Source organism: Siphateles boraxobius, unplaced genomic scaffold, assembly GCF_051911475.1.
Source record: "Siphateles boraxobius isolate OS27281-9 unplaced genomic scaffold, OSU_SipBor_1 66, whole genome shotgun sequence".
Lineage (NCBI taxonomy): Eukaryota > Metazoa > Chordata > Actinopteri > Cypriniformes > Leuciscidae > Siphateles > Siphateles boraxobius.
The window spans coordinates 13,354,639-13,380,663 of record NW_027509193.1 but is presented as its reverse complement, the minus strand read 5'-3'; the positions used below and the strand labels follow the sequence as shown (position 1 = coordinate 13,380,663).

The following is a 26,025-nucleotide window of genomic DNA, read 5'->3' as shown; positions in this document are numbered from 1 at the left end:
CATTCTAGCTCAGCCAATCAAAAAAGATGGCGTTGACAATCTGGTATTGTTCCATAGTGCTTTAACATTGCTTTGGTTCAGTGTTCAAGAATGAATGTTTCTATTTATTAGACTTTTATATCTTTAATATCCAAACCTGTATGATTATACTGTATGACCTGTATGAGTGCAATAATGATATGGGCTAAATGTTACTAGTTTTTTATATGATTTTATTTATTTTTTTTCATTTTTGGAGCTTCAAAGACACTGGTCAACATTTAATTTTAATGATTTGGAAAAGAGGAACATTTATTTTCTGCCTAATTCCCCCTTTCATGATCAAGAAAAGCATACGGGTTTGGAACAACGTAAATTATTGTTTTTGAGGGAACTAGGCTTGTAAGTCATGCCTCCTTGCATGGCCAGTTAAATTACTACTGCTTTTTTCTCCTCTAATTCTTTCACATCTCTTCTCCACTCACACCTTAACCTCTTCATGAACCTCTGTCATAAGAACTGCAAAGATCCCAGTCATGACACCACATGAGGGCAGCGTTTCTTGCAGCAATATAAAAGACATATAGAGTGCATGGGCTTTGTTTGGAATGCAACATATTGCTAACTGCATACTGCATTGTATACATATGCCTACTGTTTTAACATTTACATTTAATCATTCATCATATGGTTTTATTCAAAGCGACTTCAAATTGAGGAGGACAGCAGAAGTAATCAAATCAACAGCATATATAAATAGATAACATAGAAATAGAATAGAATAGAAAGTGTTAATATTAATGGGTTGGCCGAGATCACAAGCAGCTCTGGGTTGCGTTGAAGGTGGTGCTCCTTCATACAGTCCGAAAATGTCTGTCAGGCTGAGATGAAAGTAGCTACCGTTGTATTATTTAGCTGGAATGAGAGGTAGAGTTGTGTGATATCAGCATAGCAGTGATAGGAAAAAACATGTTTCTGAATGACAGAACCTAATGATGACATGTAGATGGAGAAGAGAAGTGGTCCAAGCACTGAGCCCTGAGGCACCCCTGTAGCTAGATATTGCAACTTAGACTCCTCACCCCTCCCAGACAGCCTGAAGGGGTATGCAGCTAGACTTTATGAATTGCTAGCAACAAATCTGATGTACAGTAGTGGACAAAAAGTGATGTCCGGAGGGGATATTTGCACAATACTTATTAAGGACACTTCATGTTCTATTAAACAATCAGAATATGATAAATATGTTGGGAAGAAGAATACACTGAACTTGGTTAAGATATTAAAATGACAAAATTATTTGGCAAGAGAGGTACACACCAACATATAATTAAATCTGGATTTTTTTGTATTATGCAAAAAAAAAGCAAAGAAAAAAAAGCTTACAGAAAATAAAGAATACACTGACTACAATTTAATCAGTTATTTTGTTGTTTCTCCCTTGTTTTTGATTACAGCAGCCATTCTCCTGGGAATTGACTCATTAAACTTTGTACATGCTGTCTGCTAAACTTCTTTCCAATCCTCCTTAAGTTCTTCTCAAATTTGAGCTTCATCGAAAGACCTGCATGGCTTATCACAATCCAGATTTATAATTTCCCAAAGGTTTTCAATGGCTCAAAGGTCAGGGGACTGAGGAGACCACTCAAGACTTCAAAATGCTAAGCATGAACTTATTGAGCACAGCTTTGTTGCATGTGCTGTGTTTTTGGGATCGTTATCATGTTGAAAAATACACATTTGATTTCAAAACAGATCCTCCACACTTGGCTACATTGTGTTCAAAAGGATTGTATTGGTCCATTTTCAAAGTGCCAGCAATTTGGTAATTAGGTATGTTTCTGTAATGAATGAATCCACTGGAGGCAAGCTGGTTGAGAACTCAAATGCAACTTTACTTCAGAACATAATCAAACATAAAACAAAGGCAAGGCATGAAACAGAAGAACAATGACAGGAAACCTGGACAAGAAACATTCAATACTAGACAAAGACACAGGGCAAACATGAGGGCTTAAATACACAGACTAATTACAAGACAAGGGTAACCTGTGAACAATTAAACAACGAACCAATAACAACATCAGACAAGGGAACACACTAGAGGATCACATGACTTGAACAAGGGATCACATGACATGAAACAGGAACGAGGAACAAAACCCAAACCGTGACAGTTATATTGCATTATAACAAATGATACAATTGAAACATGGAACGCATACATTCGTTTTACACTCCAGGCACAACTTCACAAAATGCATACAAAATATTAATTTAATATTTCATAAAAATTTATAAATATAATGAATATGTAATAAAGTGTTCGAAAATGTGATACTGTCAAAATATTGGTTATGATGACTGTAATGTCATGATAATAAATGGAATTTCAATCACAATGTGAATATCCTAAAATTATATTTTAGAGGTTGAAGAACGTTTTGGGATTCAACTCTGGCATTTCGACTTTACACAATGGTAGAAAGAAAATCTCTGAAATGAGCGGTGGATGTCTGATCATTTGTTCAATCACATTGAGTGACAGATTAATGGAGTGATTAATGGAGTGATTTGATGTGACAATGTCACCATCTTGATCCAACGTCTCAGTGTTGCCTCCCTTCTCCTTTCCCACAAGTCAGAGTGAGAGATTCATGTTAAACAGGGCGCCAGGGAATTTCTGGCAGACACCACAAGATAATGTGACAAAGAGAAGTACTGGAGCCCTCCGTGTCACTTCAGGCTGTTTTTGAGCACCATATGCCGAAAACCCTTATGTTCATCAAAACCACAGAGTAGGCTACACAAACTTTTGGAAGCCTGATTTCACCCTACCTCCCAGTCAAAACTATGTGAACAGTTTGATCATGCCATCCTAGCAACAATAATTATTTCATGCCCTGGACTCTTACCAACCTAAGCCCTGCCATCATTTGACAAGTGAGAAAGAGAGAGAGACAGAACAAAAAGAAAACAGGGAGAGAGAGATGCCTCTGGTTTGGAGGAAACCCCATTTCCAATGTCACTGTCTGTGTAAGATGTCAGCCAATGCATCTGAACCAGTTAGCCTGTCAAAGTTCCTGTCAGAGTGCCTGAATGTCAGAGAAGCCGATGGAGAGGATACAATGGCTCGTTTAGACTTGAGACTGATGGAACACGGTTTCAGGGTAAGAACTATCAACTCAAATACTGATTGAGGATATAGGGCTGGGCAGGTATTAGAAGTCTAAATTAAGCTGAAGGAAATAATGGACTAAGAGTACAATAACAGTATGTTGGTAGGAATCATAAAAAAAGAAAATTATATTTTTCTGTTTAAAAGTTAAAACCTATCCAATGTTTCAGGTTTTGCTTTATTTTCTCTGATAATTTTCTAGAACAACTTATTAAATGTATTAAAACAATTTACTACAAATGTCAAATAATTTAATTAACAGATTAAATTGAAGTTAGAACACACCGGCTTTTAATGTCCAAAGGAAATCATGCATGAGCGGGCGGCAGCGCGCATCGTGCTTGCGCCAAGTCAATCAGTCTTCCACTTTTGTGAACGTCAGAAATGCCTCTTGTCAGTGTGCAACCATCCGTCATGCTTCCCCTTCAGTTTTATACGCCGTAGCATCCCTCAGACAAGGACGTGCACTTTTGTCTTTCTCTACTATAAACAACCGAAAAAGTGGCGTGGGTAAAAGCCCTGCAAGCAGTCATTGTGTCCCAGCCTCCCCGCGAGGACGGAGAGGAGATGCGGACACCACTTGAAATCGTAGTCATTTATTTTTGACAGTTAATAGGATGGATAGGTCGCACGTGTGCAATGAATTGAGTGACTTTAGGCGCGCGATTAAAAATGACACTTCAAGCGCGAGAGAATATTTCGCCAGGTAAATACGGGCACGAGGCTGTCTATTATCTCTCTCTAGACGCGCGAAAATGAATTCAGCGGTGAGCGAGCATCAGCAGTGATTTCTTCGAAATGACTGAATTTATCAAACGGAATTTATGAACAGAACGACATATGGCAAATGAACATTTACAACACTCACAATGCCTCGGAAAATAGAGCTTGTTACAGAACAGTATGATAAAATTCGGATAATTTCAGTCACGCTCTAAGGTCTCGTGAAGGGTTCAACGGTGACAAGACAGAAGCGAAGGCGAGGTTCAACAACGGAGGACTTGGGCAGCGATTAAAATACTGGGACCTTCCGTCATTTCGGCATCCTTCTCCATAAAATAATCATCACAGACTCGCAGAGCGGTAAGAATCACATTTCAGCCATATTTGAATTTTAATAACAAGATAATGTGTGTGGAGAAACAGCACGTGAATGACAGAACTGAAGCGCGTTACCACATTTTGACGAGGTTATGATGAATATCAAGCAATTCTATAGCATAGCCTATTTTAATGAAGACAATTAAACATGTACTTTTGTGTGAAACCCGGCGCATTGATAGTGTGGTTAGCAGCTACCGCTGTAAGAAATTATCGCAAATAATGACACTTTTACCCACGACGGGTTTGGTTTATTTATTTATTTATTTTCTGCTAACAGAAACAAAACGGCATTACAGACTTAACAGTTTCTTTTTTTCACTGGTTTTACTTGGTCTTAGAGTGAAAGCTGAAATTGTGTATTTAGTTGAGATTTTATTAAATGTTTTCTGTGGTGCCGTTGTGCGCAGTAAAGTAGCCTATAGCCTACGTGAAGAGATGGACATGTTTATACTTTATATAGCCTTCATATTTTATGTATTTTATGTGTTGATGACGGAGCATAAAGTAGTTAAAACTTGAGACAACATCATATATTTTTCTCTTTTTCCTTTCTCTTGGTCTTTCTCTCTGTTTTTTATTTCTTTAATAAATAATCACGACAACAGCTGAATTAAAAATAAAATAAGTTATGATTGAAAAAAGAGGAAGATACTTGTTAAAGTTACCCTCAATTAAAGCAGAGATCTCCAGGAAATTCCCTCCCTCATGTCCATGCTTTCAGAATATAGTTTGGGAATAAAAACGTTTTTGGGTCTCACTTTAGTGTAGTGTCTAGTTCTCACTATTAACTAACTATTAACTGCGACTTTTGCATCAAATAAACTCCTGATTACTGCGTATTAATAGTTAGTAAGCTGTTAAGTTGTATTGGGTATGATATTATGGTCATGCAGTATAAGGCATTAATATTCACTTATTAGTAGGCTACTAATAAACTGCCAATAAGCAACTAGTTAGTAGTGAGGATTGGACCCTAAACTAAAGTGTTAGCTGTCTTTGTTTTGGAGAGGATTGATTTTGCCATTGTTTTGCAAAAGGCATTAGATGCATTGTTTTTTAGTGACCAGCTAGTTTTATTTATTGTTTGGTCTGAGTCTGTCTGTTTAACGTCTTTAAGTGTTTTTTCAGTTAAACATTCACTGTACAGTACTGCTGTTGCTCCACAGCAACAAGCCTTGCAGGTATTTGTAACAGCTATGCACCAAAACATCTGATTAAGGCAATTAGCTGATGTTGGAGCATGAAAAGTATTTAATTAGCAGAGGTGGGGTGGTGGTGCGTAAAGTCACAAAATACCTCTAGCATTTATTTAATTTTTTTTCTACTATATTATTTCATAAAAAAAGCTGTTAATAGGATTTAGTGCAACTGTTTTGTCAATTGTTAAAATTCACATCAGGCAGATTGTAATGTGTCATAGACAATCCATCTATAACTGTCGGTCATCTTAAAACCATCGAAAACACATGTTTTTATCTGATACTGAAGTATAGCCAATATACTTTGTGATTTTCAATCATACATTCACTTCACTCCAAATTGCCTACGCCTTCATTCTGCATATTCTCTCTCTCTCTCTCTCTCTCTCTCTCTCTCTCTCTCTCTCTCTCTCTCTCTCTCTCTCTCTCTCTCTCTCTCTCTCTCTCTCTTTGCATTTCAAGTTTCTTTGTTTTTGTAGGCACCTTATATGTATGGCCTGCTCACACATTTTATTTCAAATTACAATGACCACTTGCTTAAATAATCAGTCATGAGAAGCTGTTGATTTTCCCACTGATTTTCATTTATGACTCTGAAAAGCTTGCATAATGCCATGTTAAAGGCGTCAGTGAGTTTTGAAAAATCATATCCAAAAATAATATATTTATAAATTCTTATTTTAATTTTTTTTAATTGACAAAGGTCAGATTAAAATGAAACTCTTTTTACCATGCCTTAAATTAATCTTTTTTTTTATGTATAGATTTTACTTTCCACCTGTAACAGACCTAAACTTTTAATCTTAAACAATGAAAATCTCTCCTAAAAAATGAAACAAAGAGTGCTAAACAAACAATTTTGCTCCTAATAACAAAAAAGTGCCAATAGTTTAAGAAACACCTGTTTATTAAATATATGTTATAAGATTTCCACTTAAAGATCGTATCTAATAAAAAATTTAATGAATAATTAGCATTTTTAAATTCAAACATTTCTGCATTTTGTGAGTGTTCTGCGTACAGACACAATGCCTTTATGCCATGTCAAGACACCCTCTCACGCATACACCCATCATATTTTATTTTTCTTTGTTTTCTATTTTTCTCTTTTTCATCCCAAGTCTACCAGGAGGACATAAGTGTGAGACAACAGTGTTTCTATGTGACTTATTACATGCATACACACAGTAGACGTTTGGACTGTACTGTAGAAAGAAAAATAGTACAGGAAGGAATGGAAATTGCACTTTGCTTGGGTAAAAGAGTGATGAGGAGCACATTCTGTCTGGCATGCAATTACACACACGTTCATGCACACTATTGTCCAGGAGCCTGATCTGAGGAACCTGGCCTGTGTACAGCTTTCTAATGTGTTGTGAACATACACACGCATCAAGAGACAAAACAGACTGCTTCGTTCCGGCTGGTCAAGGCCAGTTTTGACCACCCAGATCGAGGCGACATCAGATATATGGGGAGGCTCTGAAGCCTCTCAGCAAGTCTGTTACAAAGTCAATGTCAATCTATCATCCATATGGAGATTAAAATGAACGATGGCGAACAGATATGTAGTATATGTAGAATGGTTATCATGCCCTCTTCTTGTAACATTTGATCACCAACCATCCACACACTATAAAGAGAATCTGTAATGCATTATGTGAGTTTCTGTGTGCACACTGTGTTTCGTACAAAGGACTGCTGTACTTATCATCATGGTGATTCATAATGACTCCATCATTCTGTCTGATGCACACACACCATAGACGCAGCATGCGTCTTTTATGTGTGTGTGTAGTTATAGATCCTCGGTGACATTCCCAGTGGGAAGAAGTCTCATATGATTCTTTTCTTCCACTCAGCTCAGTGCCGAAGTGAACCTTTGCCATCCAAAACACACACAGACAAACACGTGAGTGTGCATTCTCAGCTTCTGTGGCTGAGTGAGTAAATCTGCAGTCAGTATTAATGCTATCTGACAGCAAGGGATGACCGCAAAGACAGGACACACTGAGACAACCGAGGCCACGTAAAACACAGACACACACACGCACACACACACACAAACACAAGCCATCCTGATTTACAGCTTTCCCTCCCATGGCCTGCCCAATATCATCTCTTTCGAATCTTTCTCTTTCTCATACACAAGTCTCTGTGGTGACACAACCTGTTTCAAAGACAAGTACATGTGCTCTGTTGACCCAGCCAGGTCTGGGTGCTGTCAAAAAGAGATAGTGAAATACAGAGTAAGAAAAAGCATACTGAACCAGTGTTCATTTTTACACTGACTTATTAAAAATAAATAGACTAAATCTATGATGAAAATCTATTGACATTTTTGTCAACTAATAAAAATGAGGCAATAATGTTAGGGAGAGACGATTTGGGAAATTATGCAGTCAGAACTGATGTCCTGCGTTGTAGATGCGCACATTTGAATTGTAAAGTTCTGATCTACCCAGCGGAACATAAGTTGGCCTACACTAAAAAATGTAAACGTCTGGGAGAAAGAGAAGAGCAGACATAAATCAGACATAAAAGACAATAAATCTGAAAAAGCGTGACGATGTGACAGAAAGCCGCCTCTCAGCACACGAATAGAGAATTGAGCTCTCTTTCATGGATAAATGGACAAATACGCTGAAAATTATGTAAAAATATATTTTTTGGCGAGTATTCACTTAAACGCAGTCAGTTATGTCTTAAGGGAATGTGAACATCGGATTTGTATCAGTGTATTGGATCCTTGCATTCAGCCTTAAAGTGACAGCAGTCTAATAAACCTGCTGCTGTCATTAATGTTAATCAAATAACAAAAGAAAAATAAAAGGATTCATCTATATTTAATTTATATTAAATATAAATATGTCTACTTTAAAAAATAAACAATGATGCAAGTTGTTATAAAAAATGCATATATCATTAGTTATTGAAAAGACAAATGAATGAATACATTTTAAGATAAATAAAGTGATGTTATATGTCAGTAGTTAAATCTGTGTCTGTATTGCATGTTCAAACCTTAATATCGTTCATATTAACAGGTTAATAGATGTTTTCTCCAGGAGTATATCATGAGTTTGGACATTTTAGAGAAATGCTTAATTGATGCATTGCAGTTTAACTAAACCCTTTAGATTTTAGTCAACTAAATCTACTGTAGATTTAGTTGACTAAAATCATGTGATATTTAGTCTAGTAAAACGAGATTAAAACAATTCAGATGGAGATAAAATGACTAAAACTAAAAAGCATTTTAGTTAAGACTATGACTAAAACTAAATCAAAATTTCCTGTCAAAATTAACACTGTACTTAAGAAATATATTAAGTTGCAGACTCTGTGCATTTCTTCCTCTCTGTCTATCTTGCTTGGGTGATATGAGTGTAGAGCAGAGGCGTAGATCTCATGTCCGACTGGAGGAGAAACAACCAGGACATTTTACAATACTGACAGTTATAGTGACAGTTTGATATAATCCCCAAATGTTCCCCCAGGATATGCACCCTGTTAGTGAGTTATTTAAACACATTCCATCTGAAGTGTTTGCAGTGCTTCTGAATGTACAGTACCATAGTGAATTAATTTATTTAAAAATTACGGTTATTTAAATTATTATTCATTTATTTCTTGTCATAATAATTAAAAAAATAATCATTTTTTAAAGTTTGTCATCTGATTTGTGATGGGGAAAATGTTCCATTCTAAAAAGTACATAAGGGCTTGACAAGAAGGATGGGTGCTATTTTTATATATATATATTTTTTTTTAATTCACATGCATGTAATTTATTTTAAAAATATTAATTAATTGTTAATATAATACTTATAAAATGTGAAGTTTAATATTATAAATGCAAATCTAAAATTATACTCTTTTTGTTGGGTTGTCTTTGCTGGCTACAAGCAACAACAAAAAAAGAAGAAGAAAAAAAGAAAAACATGAGTAGTGTATCAGATTCATGTTTAAATGGCTTGTTTGTTCTGGTGCTGTTGCTAAATCAGACAAAAAAATCACAGTCATTGACTCAAATCAGTCTAACAAATTACTTGCTCAATCCGTCAGTTGAATCAACATCTGACTCTGTCTCTGACTGGATGTTTATGACAACATATTAAAGGTACACATTCATTTTAACAAAAAAACAAAACAAAAAAAAACGTATGCTTAAAATAATAATATTGTTTTGTTTAGTATTTACTTAACTGGGGCTGTTTCACTCAGTAAAGCAAATATAATGTGGGTAGTTGCCAAAACGAACATACATGTACGGGACATGTGAACGTCTTCTATTTATTCCACAAGTTTTGACGCGTATCTTCTAGCCTTGTACTCACACTCGAAATCCATATAGTTCGTTTATCACTGTTTATTCTTTCAAATCAACAAAGAATCACATTTCTTACATACAGCATAATCCTCTTGTGCAGCAATGTCTTCTCAACAACTTGTTTGAAGAGATACTATATTTATAAAGCAATTTATGCTATAATAAACGGTCAAAAGCTTTGTGTTCTCCCAACGAGCATCTGCACTTATTGCATGAGCTTCAAACTTTTTTATATGTGCTACAAAATGGACGTTACTGCACATGCGCGGAAAGAACAAATATAAAGCAAAGAAGTATATTCAACAGGAAATTACTAATTAACATAAATAATGATTGTATCAAATTTACATAATAAAAATATACATTTTGAAATATGAAATATGGCTCTTACAATACACATGGAGAGTATCTGGCTCTGTGAAGTGAATACTTCCTTAGAAGTGTTATGATAGTTGTGCTTTTACAACAGGAGTAAATTAACAATGAATTACAAGGAAGAAAAACAAGGCGTTCTTGCACTTTTTATTTCTTTTTCATTTCCATGTGATCTGTTTCTCCTCTCTGTTCACCTCTAACTCCCCCTCAGTGATCCTGCCATGAGCACAGTGACAGACCCCTTGGTTGCATCATCAACATAAACACGAGTCTTCCAACACAGGTCAAAAAGTATTAGACAGGATGTGTGTGTGTGTGTGTGTGTGTGTGTGTGTGTGTGTGTGTGTGTGTGTGTGTGTGTGTGTGTGTGTGTGTGTGTGTGTGTGTGTGTGTGTGTGTGTGTGTGTGTGTGTGTGTGTGAAAGAGTGATGTCCTTGTTTCCTGTCTTTTCCCCAAGTCATGTTCAGAGGGGGCATGTTCACCCATGGCTGGGTTTCCATGGCCACAAGGGCCGAGCCAATCAGAGCGCAGGGTCACCATGTGCTCCAGACGAGGAAAAAGCCCGCCGGCGACACATATGCTAGCGTGCTAACGCTAACCCAGCATCTTTGCATTTGCTCCGCAGCTCTTCCTCCCTGGCCTTCTCACTCATTTTGATCCCCTCTGTCCTTGAACCTTAAATCTCTCTTTAGTTTTAAATAGCTTGATGTATTTATAACAGTTAGGGGTAGAAGTAGAGGTAAGGGGAAAGAGAGACAAGTGCTCCTCAGACAAACAAGCTTTAAATCAACTGTAAAAATAGAAAAGGAGGTGAGACGCGTTCCATGGAGATTCTCCTACTTTCAAACTTTGTTGATTTATATTGTCTGACGGGGTGTTTATACTGTAAGAGTGTGTAAGGTAGAGAGGAAAGAGAGAAAAAGAAAACATTTGCTGGAGGATTTATTACTACGTAGAGGGCAATTTCTGAAAATATTTTTCTTGAGGCAAACAACTGAATTTTACTATGGTTTAATGCACTCTAAACTGTAATGGAATTTCATTGTTTGCCTTTGGAAATGATTGTGTCCATGGAAATGGAATTCCATTGTTAGAGTCTAATCTCCGTTTTTATGCAGCATGCATTTCATTTATTATGGAATCATCTGCAGGTATGGGATTGTGAGTCGTCAGTGGAGGAACACAGCTGCTACTGCTGCTCTCTCTCTCTCTCTCTATCTCTCTCTCTCTCTCTCTCTAAAAACACACACACAGACACACATTCACGCACATACCTTGATCAAACGCCTAAAGCTCAGATTTTGGAGAAATCCCCTCTATGGCAAGTCATCGTTTCCATGGAGACTGAAATATGTCCTATACTCATTCTGAGCTGTGCCTCACTTCATGGTACTATTGTGTGTTTCTTCTCTTTTTCTTTCCTTCTTCCTTTCACTGCCAAAAATGGATTTTCTTACTCAGTATTTTTTTTCTTGTTTTCCAGTACAAATATCTAAACATTCTTAAATCAAGATACATTTACTTGAGAAGCAAAATTACTTATTTGATCAGAAATCAATACTTATCTTTTAAAATTAGTTTATGCTTAACACAGTAACAAAACAAAAAATTATAATGTTTTTCGTCAAGAAAGCTAAATGCACGTGAAAGTTTTGTCTCACCAACACTTCAGTGGATTTGTCTTGTCTGCCAAACTGTAAATGCTCTAAAAATACTCTCTTGAGAGCAAATGCGAATAAAACTGTAACCAACTTAAGCATTCATCCATAAGTTTTACCTTGTAACAGTTCAGCTTCGTCTCACCACTGTTTTGGCGCGCACCATTGCAATTCTATGCCTCGCCTGAAACAAAAAAATTACAAATTAAAGACACATTCATTTACTAAATAAACGTAACATTTCGGGGGGAAAAATATTGGAATCAAACACTTTTACATCCCGCTAAATGTCCTGATAACACGCAGCCGTTAACAAGTCGATAAAATTAATTGCTCTCAATAAGAATTAAATCCAAACTAGTAAAATAAATGAGAAAATAGCAGCATCCAACGATGTTAAAATCATATATTCTAATGTTTTTCATCAGCGAAGCTTACTGCACGTGCGTATTTCCTGCATGTAGTTTTGTCTCACCAACACTTCAGTGGATTTGTCTTGTCTGCCAAACTGTAAATGCTCTAAAAATACTCTCTTGAGAGCAAATGCGAATAAAACTGTAACAAACTGCAGCATTCGTCCGTTTTACCTTGTAACAGTCCAGCTTCGTCTCACCACTCTTATGGCGCGCCCCGTCGCAATTCTATGCCTCGCCTGAAACAAAACATATAAATTAAAGACACATTCTTTTACTTACTAAATAAACGTAACGTTTCGGGGGGAAAAATATTGGAATCAAACACTTTTACATCCCACTATATGTCCTGATAACACGCAGTTGTTAACAAGTCGATAAATTAATTGCATCTGACATGCCTATGTCATGAATTCTGTTCAAAATTTTAATCGCTTAAAGAGCATTAAGTAATACATTCGATTATAATATTTATGGACGTAAATTTAAGTTAACTTACCAGAAATTTAGTAAATAGTGCCTTTTATCTTCAACTCTTTTTGCTCTGCTCCTGTACACATCACACATCACAGTAAATTGTTGTAAAAATTAACTACAGTGAAAACACTCTTACCTGTAAATCAATTTACAGTTGACATGGAAATATACTGTTAACTACTGTAATACTCTTTTTGACCCACAATGGATTGCGAATTACAGTAATAACTTGTAAAATGATAAAGCAATAAATTGCTGTGGAATTTTGCTGTAGAATCTACAGCAATTTGTTACAGTGCATATGAGGTAAGAAAAACTGGTTTTCCCTTAGACTTAAGTTATCTCTTACCTCATGGACAGGAAAATGTTTAGATTTTTGTACTAAAAAAAAAACAGACAAAATACAGAGTAAGATTTTTTTTAGTCTTCTTGGAAGCATTTTCATCTTCAAAGAAAAAAATCTGACGGGTCAAAACAAGGTTCAAATATGGATTATAAAAATGGATTTAAGCCATCCAAATATCACACACAGGTGAGAGATATTTTAGCATAAGAAGCTAAAAAAAGTTTTAAGACACGATTATGGAGGCATAGAGAAAGGTTTTACATATTACATTTAGCTGACGCTTTAAAGGTTTTTTAAAGGTACGGTAAAGCACACGCAGAAGCGTTAATATGTCACAAAAGGAGATGCAGCATAATATGCTTCAGCTGTGGATTAGATTTAGCTGTCAAGGTGCATGATGGCACACTTATTTTATACATAATTCGTGTTATTAAGAGTCAAACCTGTGAATGCTGGAGCCTACGAATTTGGGATTTGATGCGCTCTCATCATTTACCTCCCTAAAGTGCAGAGAATAGTTTGAGACCTGAATATTAGTATTATGCAGTAAGTACAACAGTGAGTAGCTGTAAATATTTTTGTCCTACTTCAACAGCTCCCAGTCAGCATTCATGGCTTTGTGTTCAGGGGCTTTCCTGCAGTACCTACTAGAAGATGATGACACCAGTAATGGTTCTCGTAATTTCGAACAGTGACTACAGCTTGATGTCTAGAAAACCGCTAGTGTAGCTCCACTGTTTACAACTATGTTAAAGATGTTCTAGGGCCAAGCTGTGTATATATATTAATGCTGACGTGCAAGGGAAAGTTTTTCCAACAATGTGTCTAGAATATCGGGTTTTTGACCATATGGCCTACCGGAGAATTGGTGTGTGTTGTGTGTGTGTTTTTGTTTTGTTTTTTATCTGCAGGGGAGAAATTGATGTCAAACCCAGTGCAGTCTTGCTGAATTTACCTCCAAAGGAAAACCGTAATTGAGAACCTTCACTAAATCTTTACTTCACTGTGAAATGGCGAACATAGTGCCAATGTCAACATAGCACGTAATGCAATTATTGCTCCAAAAATGTTTTGTACTTCACTAGCTAGGTACAGCTGAACACAAATTTTGATGTTTTAAGAAAAGACACAGATTCATGGTGTTTCAAGTGGAAGTGAAATCTGTCCATTTGTGATCTGATCAACTGAGACAGATGTTAGTACCAGGAACCATAGAAAACAAGATCAGAATGAAGAAATGCATGGGTGATAAGTAGAGGTCAAAACAAGAAAGAAGAGAGAGTGAGTCCATAAGGAGAGTAAGAGAGAGATAATGAGGTGACCTGAGGTTATGTTGATAGTTCCCCTGAGTTAATTCACTAACTGATCAATTATGTATGTGTGTGTGTGTGTGTGTGTGTGTGTGTGTGTGTGTGTGTGTGTGTGTGTGTGTGTGTGTGTGTGTGTGTGTGTGTGTGTGTGTGTGTGTGTGTGTGTGTGTGTGTGTGTGTATACAGCATTGTTTTCTGCATCGCTATTTAGGGGCAGTGCTGCTTCACAACAACGGAAATATATTACCTAGGTTGTGTGTTTGAAGGTGAATGTGATGAGATTTTAAGACTAGCTGAAGAAAAGATTATGCCAAGACAATAAGTAAACAACACTTCATCATGTCTTTACTGGCTGCACACAAAAATACAGTGCTCAAACGCAGTCCGATTCACACACGAATGACTCTTATCAGCCTTTTCTTTTACTGAATCATTCAAAAAGACCAATGACTTGTTGCTTTGTCAATCAGTAAAATGAATTACTTATTGAATCTTTTCAAAAGATTTTTGTTTTTTAATGTTTTTGAAAGAAGTCTCTTATGTTCACTCAGGCTGTATTTATTCAATCAAAAATACAGTAAAAACAACCTTGTGAAGTATTATTAAAATAAGTTTTCTTATTTAATCTATTTTAAAGTTTAATTCATTCCTGTGATTTCAAAGCTGAATTTTCAGCATCATTACTCCGGTCTTCAGTGTCACATGATCCTTCAGAAATAATTTTAACATGATGATGATTTGATGCTCAAGAAACATTTCTCATTATGGTCAATGTTGAAAACAGTTGTGCTGCTTAATATTTTTGTGTAATCCATGATTTCTCTGGATTTTTGTAATGTTTTTTTGTTTAGCTCAAGTTAAAAAGAACAGCATGACCTCAAACTTTTGACTTGTATGACAATGTGTACTTAAAGATACTGATTCATAAATAGGATTTGTTGTATTTTAATAAAACAGTCATTAAAAATTAAGCTTTATCACACTGGTATAAAACTAGGAAACAATAGTCAAAGACTAGTAGTATTATTTTCTCTGCTGTTCACGCATGGTTTTATTGTTACATTTTTTGAATTGAAATTATATAGAAATATTATAACAAATATATAATGACTTGAGTAACTTGTTGATTGACTACAACAGCAACATTTTTTTTTCTCCATTCTGTCTCATCAGCCTCGTTGGTCAAAAATTCATGGAGTGACAGAAATGGCCTCTCAGGTCAGTAGCCATTGTACAGTGCAGTTCTTGATAAACTTCCCCATTTATACTTCAAAAGCTCAGTTTGTTTTTACGGATCAGTTGTTTACGTCATTCTGAATGCAAAATATATAGGTATAATGTTGTAATCAAAAAAAAATGTTGCTAATGATTGATAATTTGCCAGAACGCTGAGCTGTAGGGATTTTAATCCTGTGGGCTCTGAGCATAGATATTTGGTCATTATAACAAGCAGTTTAAGGTGGTGATGGATTTTAAACAATGTCTAATGCTTGTTTGTGTATCATTACAGCAAGTTTATATTGTATTAATTATTATATTTATCATATTAATACCTTCAGACAACAACATGGTTTCCAGATTCTAGCTTGTGTATTTAAGTGTGTTTGTGTAACCGTTAACGATTATCGCTTTGATTCTCATCAATTTAACAGCAGTCTAATAAAGACAAGAGCTCCAGAAATGACAGCAATCAATACTATAATCTATCTAAGTGTTTGTGTGTGTGTATTTTTTGATATTGCACAATCCTATGAATCATGAGGCATTTTTACTTTTCTTTTTAGCAGCGCATACTCCACCACATCATTAGCAGGACCTGTGTGTTAGTGTAAGCATATTTACTGTGTAAAAAATAAAACATACATGTTTTAGAATTAATATTACATTCTACACATAATGAACCAATTTTTACATTGCAGGACAAGCACAATGTCAGAGGGTCATAGACTCATAAGAGTACAGTACTGGTCTATGGTGGCTGAATAATGATCAGAGATGCAGAATGGAGATTAGGGTGAAGCAGCAGATGATAATGGACATCTAGGGTGAGATAGGGATGATGAAGGCAAAGGACGTGAGCAGGGTGGCAAATGCAAGTAAAAATTGTCTTTGGCAATGAAGTACAATAGAGTGACTTTTCACCTCAGCAGGTTCCAATCGTAAAATTCATGGTGGAAGTCATATCGTAAGAATCAGAAGAATTAGCTACATGTGTACAAAAGATTTTTTTTTTTTAATGCTATTCTTTTGAACTTTCTATTCATTAAAGAATCCTGAATTTAAGTTAATGGTTTCCACAAAACATTAATCAGCACAGCTATTTTCAACAATGATAATAATAAGAAATGCTTCTTGAGCATAAAATCAGCATATTAGACTGATTTCTGAAGGGTCATGACTTGTGTCTAATGTCTACTGAATATTCAGCTTCGCCGAAACAAGAATAAATTACATTTTTAAATATATTAAAATGGAAAATAGTTATTTTAAACAGCAATATTGTAAAATATTATTACCGTTTCATTAACTTAATGTAGCCTTGTTGAGCGTAAGAGACTTCAAAAACATTAAAATACCTTACGACCCTAAACTTTTGAATGTAAGTGTTTATAAACCTGCCAATGATAAATGAATTATGTTTCACAGGGTGTAAAGGGGTGTGTGATTTTGAGTAGATTTTGTATGAACTTTTGTTTTGCTGCACATCTCAGCTCTTTTTTTATTCATTTAATTCATCAATTCATATTTTTTGCTGAACTACACACCTTCTTGAGATGTGCTTACACTGGTCATTCACTGTATCATCAATAGATGCCTGTCATGAAACTTGAAAAAGTGGGTGAAGGGCTCTTTATCAGAGTTTTGGAGAAAGTGTGTCTAATTTGATTTACACTGTTCTGCTATGAAGTTACCAATCCAGCAAACATGCTTTGCATAACACCAAAAAATCCTCTTAGATGGAAAAGATGGTGAAGGCGAGAGGAAGAGGATGGATGAAGTTAACAGTGACACACAGGCGCAGATGAACAGATGAATAAGGGACGAGGGAGAGTTGAGAGAAAGGGATTGGGGGAAGGGTTGCTGGGGAGATTAATCCCGTTCACCCTTTTTTCATAGACACATAGAGTACATACACAGTCTGTGATCCATTTTTCTAACAGTTCTCTTTTAAGATGAAGCATATAATATGTGTGCATGCATGGTGCACATGTGTGTGTGAGGATTATAGATGTAAAATAATGGCGTTTTCTGTTAAACGTACATGAATGTGAGCAGTATTGTGTATGTAAATGGCTGTAGCGTGTGTCTATTCAGAGCAGTCTGTCTCTCTTCCCCCCAAGACATTTACAATTTCTGCATGGTTTGATGAATAAGCTCCAGTGTTTGTGTGGATGTGTGTGTTTATATAGATAGATGAGAGAGTGAGAGAGAGGTTTGGTTTGACCTCAGTTTTAAATATACACGGTTATCTTCAACCATGCTCTGTGTTTAAAAATGACATCTCTGCTGGCCACTTTCTTTTTTTCATCACAGTACATTACCATTCATAGAAATGCTGGGAAATATTATTATTGCATTCATTTATAAAATGCTTCTCTGGAGCACTTGTGCTGGCATTCTCTTCTTGCCTCTGGATTCCCTCTGTCACCTCACTGCTGTCTTACAAATGGACAAAAATTGCCTGGATGCATTGTGTGTGTGTGTGTGTGTGTGTGTGTGTGTGTGTGTGTGTGTGTGTGTGTGTGTGTGTGTGTGTGTGTGTGTGTGTGTGTGTGTGTGTGTGTTTGTGTGTGTGTGTGTGTGTGTGTGTGTGTGTGTGTGTGTGTGTGTGTGTGTGTGTGTGTGTGTGTGTGTGTGTGTGTGTGGGTGCGTGCGTGCGTGCGTGCGTGCGTGCGCGTGCGTGCGTGTGTGTGTGTGTGTGTGTGTTTTCTGTTAAATAATGTGAATTATGCCATTTAAATCTTATGCCTGAAGGAGCTCTACTGTAAAGAGCACATTGCCTTAGCTGGGCTTTCCAAAAACACACACGTATACACAAACGTCACACGTAAGTGTACACACTTGCACTTTCTAGTGTAATAGTTTTGAAGCTTGTTATTTTGAACCACAAGCCCACTACTGCTCTAATTGCTTTGTTCTACAGTTTTGTTGTTGGATTGTTGTGGTCCCAGGAATTGCTGTGAGACAGGAAGTACTGAAAAACATGGACCCTTTACTGTGTGAGAAAAGTAAATAGACGACCGTTAAAAAAAGTTTTGTAATAATTTAGTTTGTTAATGTTTTGAAAAAATATATCTTAGAATTATCAATGTTTAAAACAGTTGTGTGGTTTAATATTTTTGTGTAAACTGATAAGAAAAAAATTCTGGATTATCTGATGAATAACTGCCACTTTTTAATTTAATGCATCCTTGCTGAATAAAATAATTTCTTTATGACCTGAAAATTTTTTAACAGTAGTTTACGTCAAATTTAAAATGACAAAACTGAAATAAGAAAATATTTATGTATGTCACATTTCGCGAAGAATCTAATTGGTTTAATTTAAATTAATTAATGCAAAATGGAAATAATACAAATTTGCATTTTTATTGTTACTTTTTGAAAGAAACAGTCCTCATTTTAAGTTGGACATATCTTGTGCACTGAGTAAGTTGTCAACTCACTGAGCTGATTATGTTTCAGACCAGTGAGACTCATGAGTTTGATTCAGACAAATTTCTTAAGAAGAACCAGCCTCAAATCACTATTCACTCGTATGTTTTTTTTATCTTGCACTTAGCCAGAACAAAGTGATAGAGGGATGTGTTGATTTCTTTGTATTCCTTTGTGGCTCCTTCTTTCTCTAATGACACATCTTGTCTCTGCAAATTCTCAGCACAGCTTTTCGCCCCATGTGTGATTTTCAACTAGCATCTCTGTCCAGGTAACAGCACTCCATTGACATAGTTGTGCAATGATACATTATACACTTCCAGCTTCCCCCAGAGCTTCAGCAGGACATGCCAGTCTGTCTGTTTAATTAACAGTGTCTCTGAGGGGATTCAGCGTATTAGACTTACAGCAGTTGAACACAAACACACCATAAATGTGTAAACGCTGGTGTGTGTGTGTGACTTCCGTAGGGGATCATTAATCATTTTACCCTAAAATTAGTTAAAACTGAGCAGATGTTCCCCCACCAAAAGATCTTGAGTTATCCTTAATGAGAGTGTAACCCATTAGTACGTTTTAAAACCGTAAAAAGAAAAGGAGGAAAAAATATCTACTTTGGTCTGAGCTCACCAAATACATAATCACAACTTATGATAGTATCTGGAGTCCCTGGTTCGGGTTCTCACACCTTGCATTAATCAAAAGAAAAAAATGATTAATAATTTTAAATATGTGTCTGCATTCTGCACTTGCTTAAATTGTTGTCTACAGTACTAACTAGATAAATAAAAAATAATAATAATTAAATCAATTAATAAAATAAAATATGAAATAAAATGAATTAATGAATAATAATAAAATGAATTGATGAATGAAACATTCAGTTCACTGAACAGTAACTGTATTCACTGAAATTTCCCTTTCACTTCAATTCAACATGCACGTATTACATTGCACACATCACAGGAGAATATCTTTGCCCTTTACAAATCACCACTTGGAAACAAAATATATCATTCATCAATGACAATCAAAGGAAAAATAAAATAAAGAATCAACCTGTGTACACTGAAGACTGAGTGCAATGTAACTGACTCAAAAATTCAGTTTGTGTGAAAGTACGGAGCCCGGGAAGTCACCTGTGAGAGAAAAAAAAACAATCCGTGGCGACGGTTTTGCAATCTGTCCGCTCAGTTTATAAACCACTCTCAGATTCATAAACCGTGCCCACGCTTTCGCAATCCGTTCCCACGGGTTTGTAAACTGTACTCACGGATTTGTAGCTCCTCCCCCAGTCTGTGCCGGCAGATTCAACCAGGCAATCTGTTACGGTGCGGGATACGTAGGATACGTACACATTGCATTGTGTTTATAAACTTTTTTTTTTTTTAAATGGATAATTTAATCATAATACAGGTTAGACAATAATTTTTATTGTGTAGTGGAATACATCAAATTGTCTTAACTGCGTCTGCATGCTTCAAGTGATTCTCAATTGTAGCGGGTATGGGGTGGAACATATATGATTTAATATGAATGACGTGCATCAAAATCTTTTGTTTATTTGTGATAATCTTAGCAATTTATTATTATTGTCTAACCTGTATTATGACTGATAATTGCTTTGTTCCTTTTTTGTAAGTTTTGGACAAAAGCATTTTCTATGTAGCCTAAAATGTAATATTATTATTATTATTTGAGTTTATAACTATAAATGAGTTCACTTAGTAATACAGTAATATGTTTGTCATAAAATAATTTATCAATGCTTTATTTTTATAGGCTATAACCTAACCTTTTACAGTTTTGGATAAAATAGGCCTAAATGATTTGCATAATTTTTGCTTAAAAATAAAGCATTCATAAATTATTTTATGGCAAAAATATTACTGTATTACTAAGTGAATATAGTTATATACTCAAATAATAATAATTATTATTATTACATTTTAGGCTACATATTTTGAAGATGCTTTTGTCCAAAACTTACAAAAAAGGAACAAAGCAATTATCAGTCATAATACAGGTTAGACAATAATAATAAATTGCTAAGATTATCACAAATAAACAAAAGATTTTGATGCCCGTCATTCCTATTAAATCATATATGTTCCACCCCATACCCGCTACAATTAAGAATCACTTTAAGCATGCAGACAAGACAATTTGATGTATTCCACTTAATACACAATAAAACAATTTACAATAAGATTCATTAACAACTTATCTCCTGATGTTCTTCTAAAAAGAGGGCGAGCCAGAACTTCCACACAAGTTCGTGTGGAAGTGGTTAAGCTTGTTCGACTTCATGCAGCTCTGCAAAGACCGTTCGGCTTCTGACTTGAAGCAGTTCATGCCGGTTCGAAATTTTGTCTGACTTGATACAGCACTGACGCCACGTGACTGTGACGTATGCCATCAAAGTGCCACGAGAGCAATTCGAGATTGGCCTGAGAACTCAGCCAGCGCAGCTTCTCAAGAGCGGTTGCACGAGCTCTGATGACGACACAGCTGTTCCACGATTGCCCGAATTCACCGCATGACAATGATCATGTTTCTTTCGTGTTTATTCTCACACCTTTAGTTCCACTAAAACTCACAAATCAGTTTTTTATAACAGTAAATACTCTTTTCATGTAGTCGCGATGTATTATGTTTATCAAAATAAAACTGATTAAAAATCGTAGATTCCACTTCATTGATAGTAGTTGTAGGCTTATGTTGAACTTTATTCTTGTTCAAACAGAGGCTGTATGAAGCAGTACATAAAGTACTGAATGAAAATGGCTCTGAAACATCTGTGTATTTGGCAAATATTGCATTTATTTCACTTCAGGTGGGGTAAAGTATGCAAACACCAAGTGAGCGGTAACTATGGGAACCAGAAAGAGTCCGACTTCATGTCTCTGTTTGCAGCTCCTCCGACCTGCACGAAGTAACTCTCGCCGATCGTTTACATCCAGCCGCAGCCGATGTCAAACACACCATGCCTACTACAGTCTTTGCAGGAATGAATGATAATGAATCTTTTTCCTCATGAATGCAGAGTCCACTTCCCAGATGACGCAATTCCTCCAGTGGTTTTAACAAGTATACTACTACAGCATAAACGCTTTACATGTATTCTATTGCACACTTTATACTCAATTATGAACAGCATTAAGACCACAGTGTTAAGGTGGAGCAGAGACAACAGGAACCAAAGAGCAGATCAACTGAAGATAGGATTTATTGTCCAAAAAGGTTGAAGGAACACAATACAAAACAAAATAAACTGGTAGCTGAGCCACCAAGTAAGGGAGCGAGACAGAGGCGAAATCCAATGGACAGGCTGAGGTCAAAACCAGTAGCGGACAAACCGTTTCAGGGAAAAAGCCAAGGCAATAATCCAGGACGAGAGCAGGGGGTCACAAACTGGATGAAAAAGCTGAGATGAGATAGGAAACAGGAACTAGGGCTAGGCAAATAAAACCACAAAACAAAATAAATAATCAGACAAGGCTTTAAAGGGTCTAGAAGCAACCAAAACAGGACTTTCAGGCAAGGGGACAGTGATGAAGCAGACGGAAACCAAGACACACTGACAAAGAAACAAAGAAAGAGAGAAGCATAAGTAGTGGAGAAATTCAGTGCAGAAAATGGGAAACATGTGAGCACTGAGAGTGAGAGCACTAATTAGGATAGGATTCAGCTGTGACGTAGAGTGAGGTGAACTGACAATCAAGACACAAGATAAACACAGCAGAAAGGCTGAAGATCAAACCAGTCCTGACAGTTTCTTATATGAACAAACACAAAATTAAACATTATTTATGAAAATATGAAACAATTGTGACTTAACTAATAAAATAAAACAGTTCAGACATCTATTTAGAAAAATATTGACGACGATGGATTAGATTAACGATAGCCACACATGTGGCTCACATCTCTCACTTTAATGAGCTGGTGCGCATGTGACGTCAGCACTCATCGAAGCAATTCTTTATTATTTTCGTCCCTCAGGGAAAACAACATAATAATAAAACATATTTCTGAACATTTTATGCATTAGGCAAGGAAAAATATATATAAAATAAAATCATACATGAAAAGACATAGGAACACAGCCTCAATTAATTGGGTGGGTTGGGGTGACCAGAGGCCCCGAAAAATTCGGGACAGTCCTGAAATCTAAGCTGTTGTCCCGAATCCCAAATTCTGCCTTTTAAGTCTTAATCATAGAGTGAGAGTGGGACGACTACTACTACTACCAGCATCCAATCACAGCAGGGCATTGATTATTGGCATCAGGTGGAAACCATTTCTCCTACAAAGAGAGACAGGGAGCGAGAGAGAGAAACAGAGCACAGCTTGGGCACACAAACAAAACCTTACGGCTCTGGACGTAACAATATGTATATTTTTTGCCTAAAAGCCTGTCAGTAATCAAAGTTGTCAGGGTGTCAGTATGAAAAACATACTTAGAAAGAAAACACACATTTAGCTGACTCAAACTTTGCCATTTATGAGGTATTTTCATGATGTAATCAACAGCTATTTTTCCCCTGAAGGTGTTTTGATTAATCTTCTTCCTGCTATCGTCTATCACAGGTTCGCGTTTAAAGTCTGTTTAGAGACAACGCCGTCATCTTAGCGGCCCCTAATTTAATAACCAATGACCATTTCGACGGAAGTGAATCAATCGAAACTAACTTTAGCTGGAAATAACATTATTCAAGAACCACTATAAAACCAAACCAATCTGTTACCTTAAATTATATGTTTATGTCTCTAAAAAGCTGCTTTGAAACAATCTACATTGTTAAAAACGCTATATAAATGAGGATGACTTGACTATATAGTCAACATGTACCTAATATCTCACCTAATTTCTTATTGGTAGTGATGGGAATTTTCAGAGCATCTAGTAATAGCAAGTTAGCTTTGAAAGCATGAGATCCCACCCTCCCTTCAGAGTGTCTCCAAAGCAACGCCTTCTTCAAAACACAAAACACAGCAGAGTCTGCAAAGCGTCATGAGACGAGAGACGCTAATTAAACTTCCTCATGTCTAAAAGCACATAACATTACAATAATAATGAACATAACTTAAAGAGCAGACCGAATGCAATGATTGGACGAACATTTTATGGTCCTATGCCTTGCACAGATGATATATATAGATATAAATACATTTATATCACTTAACTTTTTGATTGCTATCAGGATGTGAAGAGACTTTAAACCAGCATAACAAAAATGTTTCTGGAACAAAGTCATTTTTTGATGAGTTTTCTAAAGGTTTAAAGCTGACTGTGGTATATGACAAAGATTGCTGTTTGCAACTGTGTGTTAGAGAGAGACCAAGAAAGGGAGCTAGAGAGGGATTTATCTGTGCACATCTTTGTACTCCGAAATAAGAATAAGTTCCATCTCTAAAACGACATCTCTTCACTTTTCTGACATGTTCACCAGGGTGAGGGCGGTACAAGCTGTCACTCATGTGAGTTCACAGCAATAGCAAACTGCAACAAAATCAAGTCCCGGACTACAATTTCTAAAAGAGTTTTGAAATTCAAAGTTTTGAAATCTTAATCTGAAAGCTTAATCATTTGTGGATGCAACTCAACATAACAATGTGGGCCATTGAACAAATGAATGGGAGTTTTTTCTAGTGAATGCATTGAAAAAATTTGAGTTAGTGGGAAGAATCAAAGAGGTTAAAGGGTTAGTTCACCCAAAAATGAAAATTCTGTCAGTATTTACTCACCCTCATGTTGTTCCAACCCTGTAAGACCTTCCTTCATCTCCAGAACACGAATTAAGATATTTTTGATGAAATCTGAGAGCTGGATCACTCCTCCATAGGCTTCTTCAGGGATTGAAACTTGCCAGCCCCGAAAAGTTATTAAAGACATCGTTAAAATAGTCCAAGTGACTAAAGTGGCTCAATCTTAAGTTTATCAAGCGACGAGCATACTTTTTGTGTGCAAAAACAAACAAAAATAACAACTTTATTTCAACTATTCATTTCCATCTCTGTGGGCCTCGACTCAGTTCACTAGTATAATAGCGTAAGCTTCTGTTGTTGTACGTCACACGCATCACACACGACCAGCGTTGGCAAATAGTGAGCCTACATGTGACGTAGCTCTACGCTATCACACTACGTTAACTGACTAGAGGCCCACAGAGAAGGAAATAAATAGTTAAAAAAAGACATCATTTTTGTTTGTTTTTGCGCACAAAAAGTATTCTCGCCGCTTGATAAACTTAAGATTGAGCCACTGTAGTCACTTTGACTATTTTAACGATGTCTTTAATAACTTTTCGGGGCTGGCAAGTTTCAATCCCTGAAGAAGCCTATGGAGGAGTGATCCAGCTCTCAGATTTCATAAAAAATATCTTAATTCATGTTCCGAAGATGAACGAAGGTCTTACGAGGTTGGAACAACATGAGGGTGAGTAAATACTGACAGAATTTTCATTTTTGGGTGAACAATCCCTTTAATGCCTCAAAAATGGAATATAAAATAAATAATGGAAAGATGAATTGCCTCTTGCAGATATAAAAGAGAAAGTCTGTGTGTTTCTGCATCTTGTTACTAAACTTTAATGTTTTAATTAATCATTAAATTAATATTTGATGATTGAATACACTGATGTTCTATATTTAACCGCTAAAGTTTGATTAAGGGCTGTGTGCTGTGGGTTTTATCAGGGATTATAGACATAATAGGTAGTGAATTGTAATGATCTCCAGCAATAAACTCCAGCTAGTTTTTATGTCCCTTAATAAACATACCACGCTAGCAAGCAAGCACACCAAATGTTGGTAAATATTTGCTGCTGTTTGTGCAAAATTTGTGTAAAACTCACCGCATTTATCTCATATTGTAACAGCAAACATTTTAATACTACACACCTCCCAATGTGTTCTTCACAGCGATGTCTGCCTTCTTAACACTAATTAAATATCTGCCCTCCCACCACTTATTAAAAAGTGTTAGGTACAC

General features: G+C 36.1%; 2 protein-coding genes across 6 annotated transcripts in view; one reads left to right on the top strand and one right to left on the bottom strand.

Moving 5' to 3' along the window:
* The first annotated feature begins 4,101 nt into the window (after positions 1 to 4,101).
* gjc1 (gap junction protein gamma 1) overlaps positions 4,102 to 26,025 on the top strand; it is a 37,514-nt gene continuing 15,590 nt past the window's right edge. The window contains exon 1 of the mRNA XM_077212413.1: positions 4,102 to 4,240. The gene's annotated coding sequence lies outside the window, so the exon portion shown is untranslated. The remainder of the gene's footprint in view (positions 4,241 to 26,025) is intronic.
* st8sia6 (ST8 alpha-N-acetyl-neuraminide alpha-2,8-sialyltransferase 6) overlaps positions 9,818 to 26,025 on the bottom strand; it is a 69,422-nt gene continuing 53,214 nt past the window's right edge. For 2 of the 5 annotated variants that reach the window (XR_013196768.1, XR_013196771.1), the window contains exon 9: positions 21,830 to 23,337. The gene's annotated coding sequence lies outside the window, so the exon portion shown is untranslated. Of the gene's footprint in view, positions 10,959 to 11,442; positions 11,603 to 11,945; positions 12,011 to 12,413; positions 12,479 to 12,738; positions 12,790 to 13,065; positions 13,098 to 13,505; positions 13,563 to 21,829; positions 23,338 to 26,025 lie in introns of those variants that run through there. The other 3 variants (XR_013196769.1, XR_013196770.1, XR_013196766.1) reach the window with 3 other exon arrangements.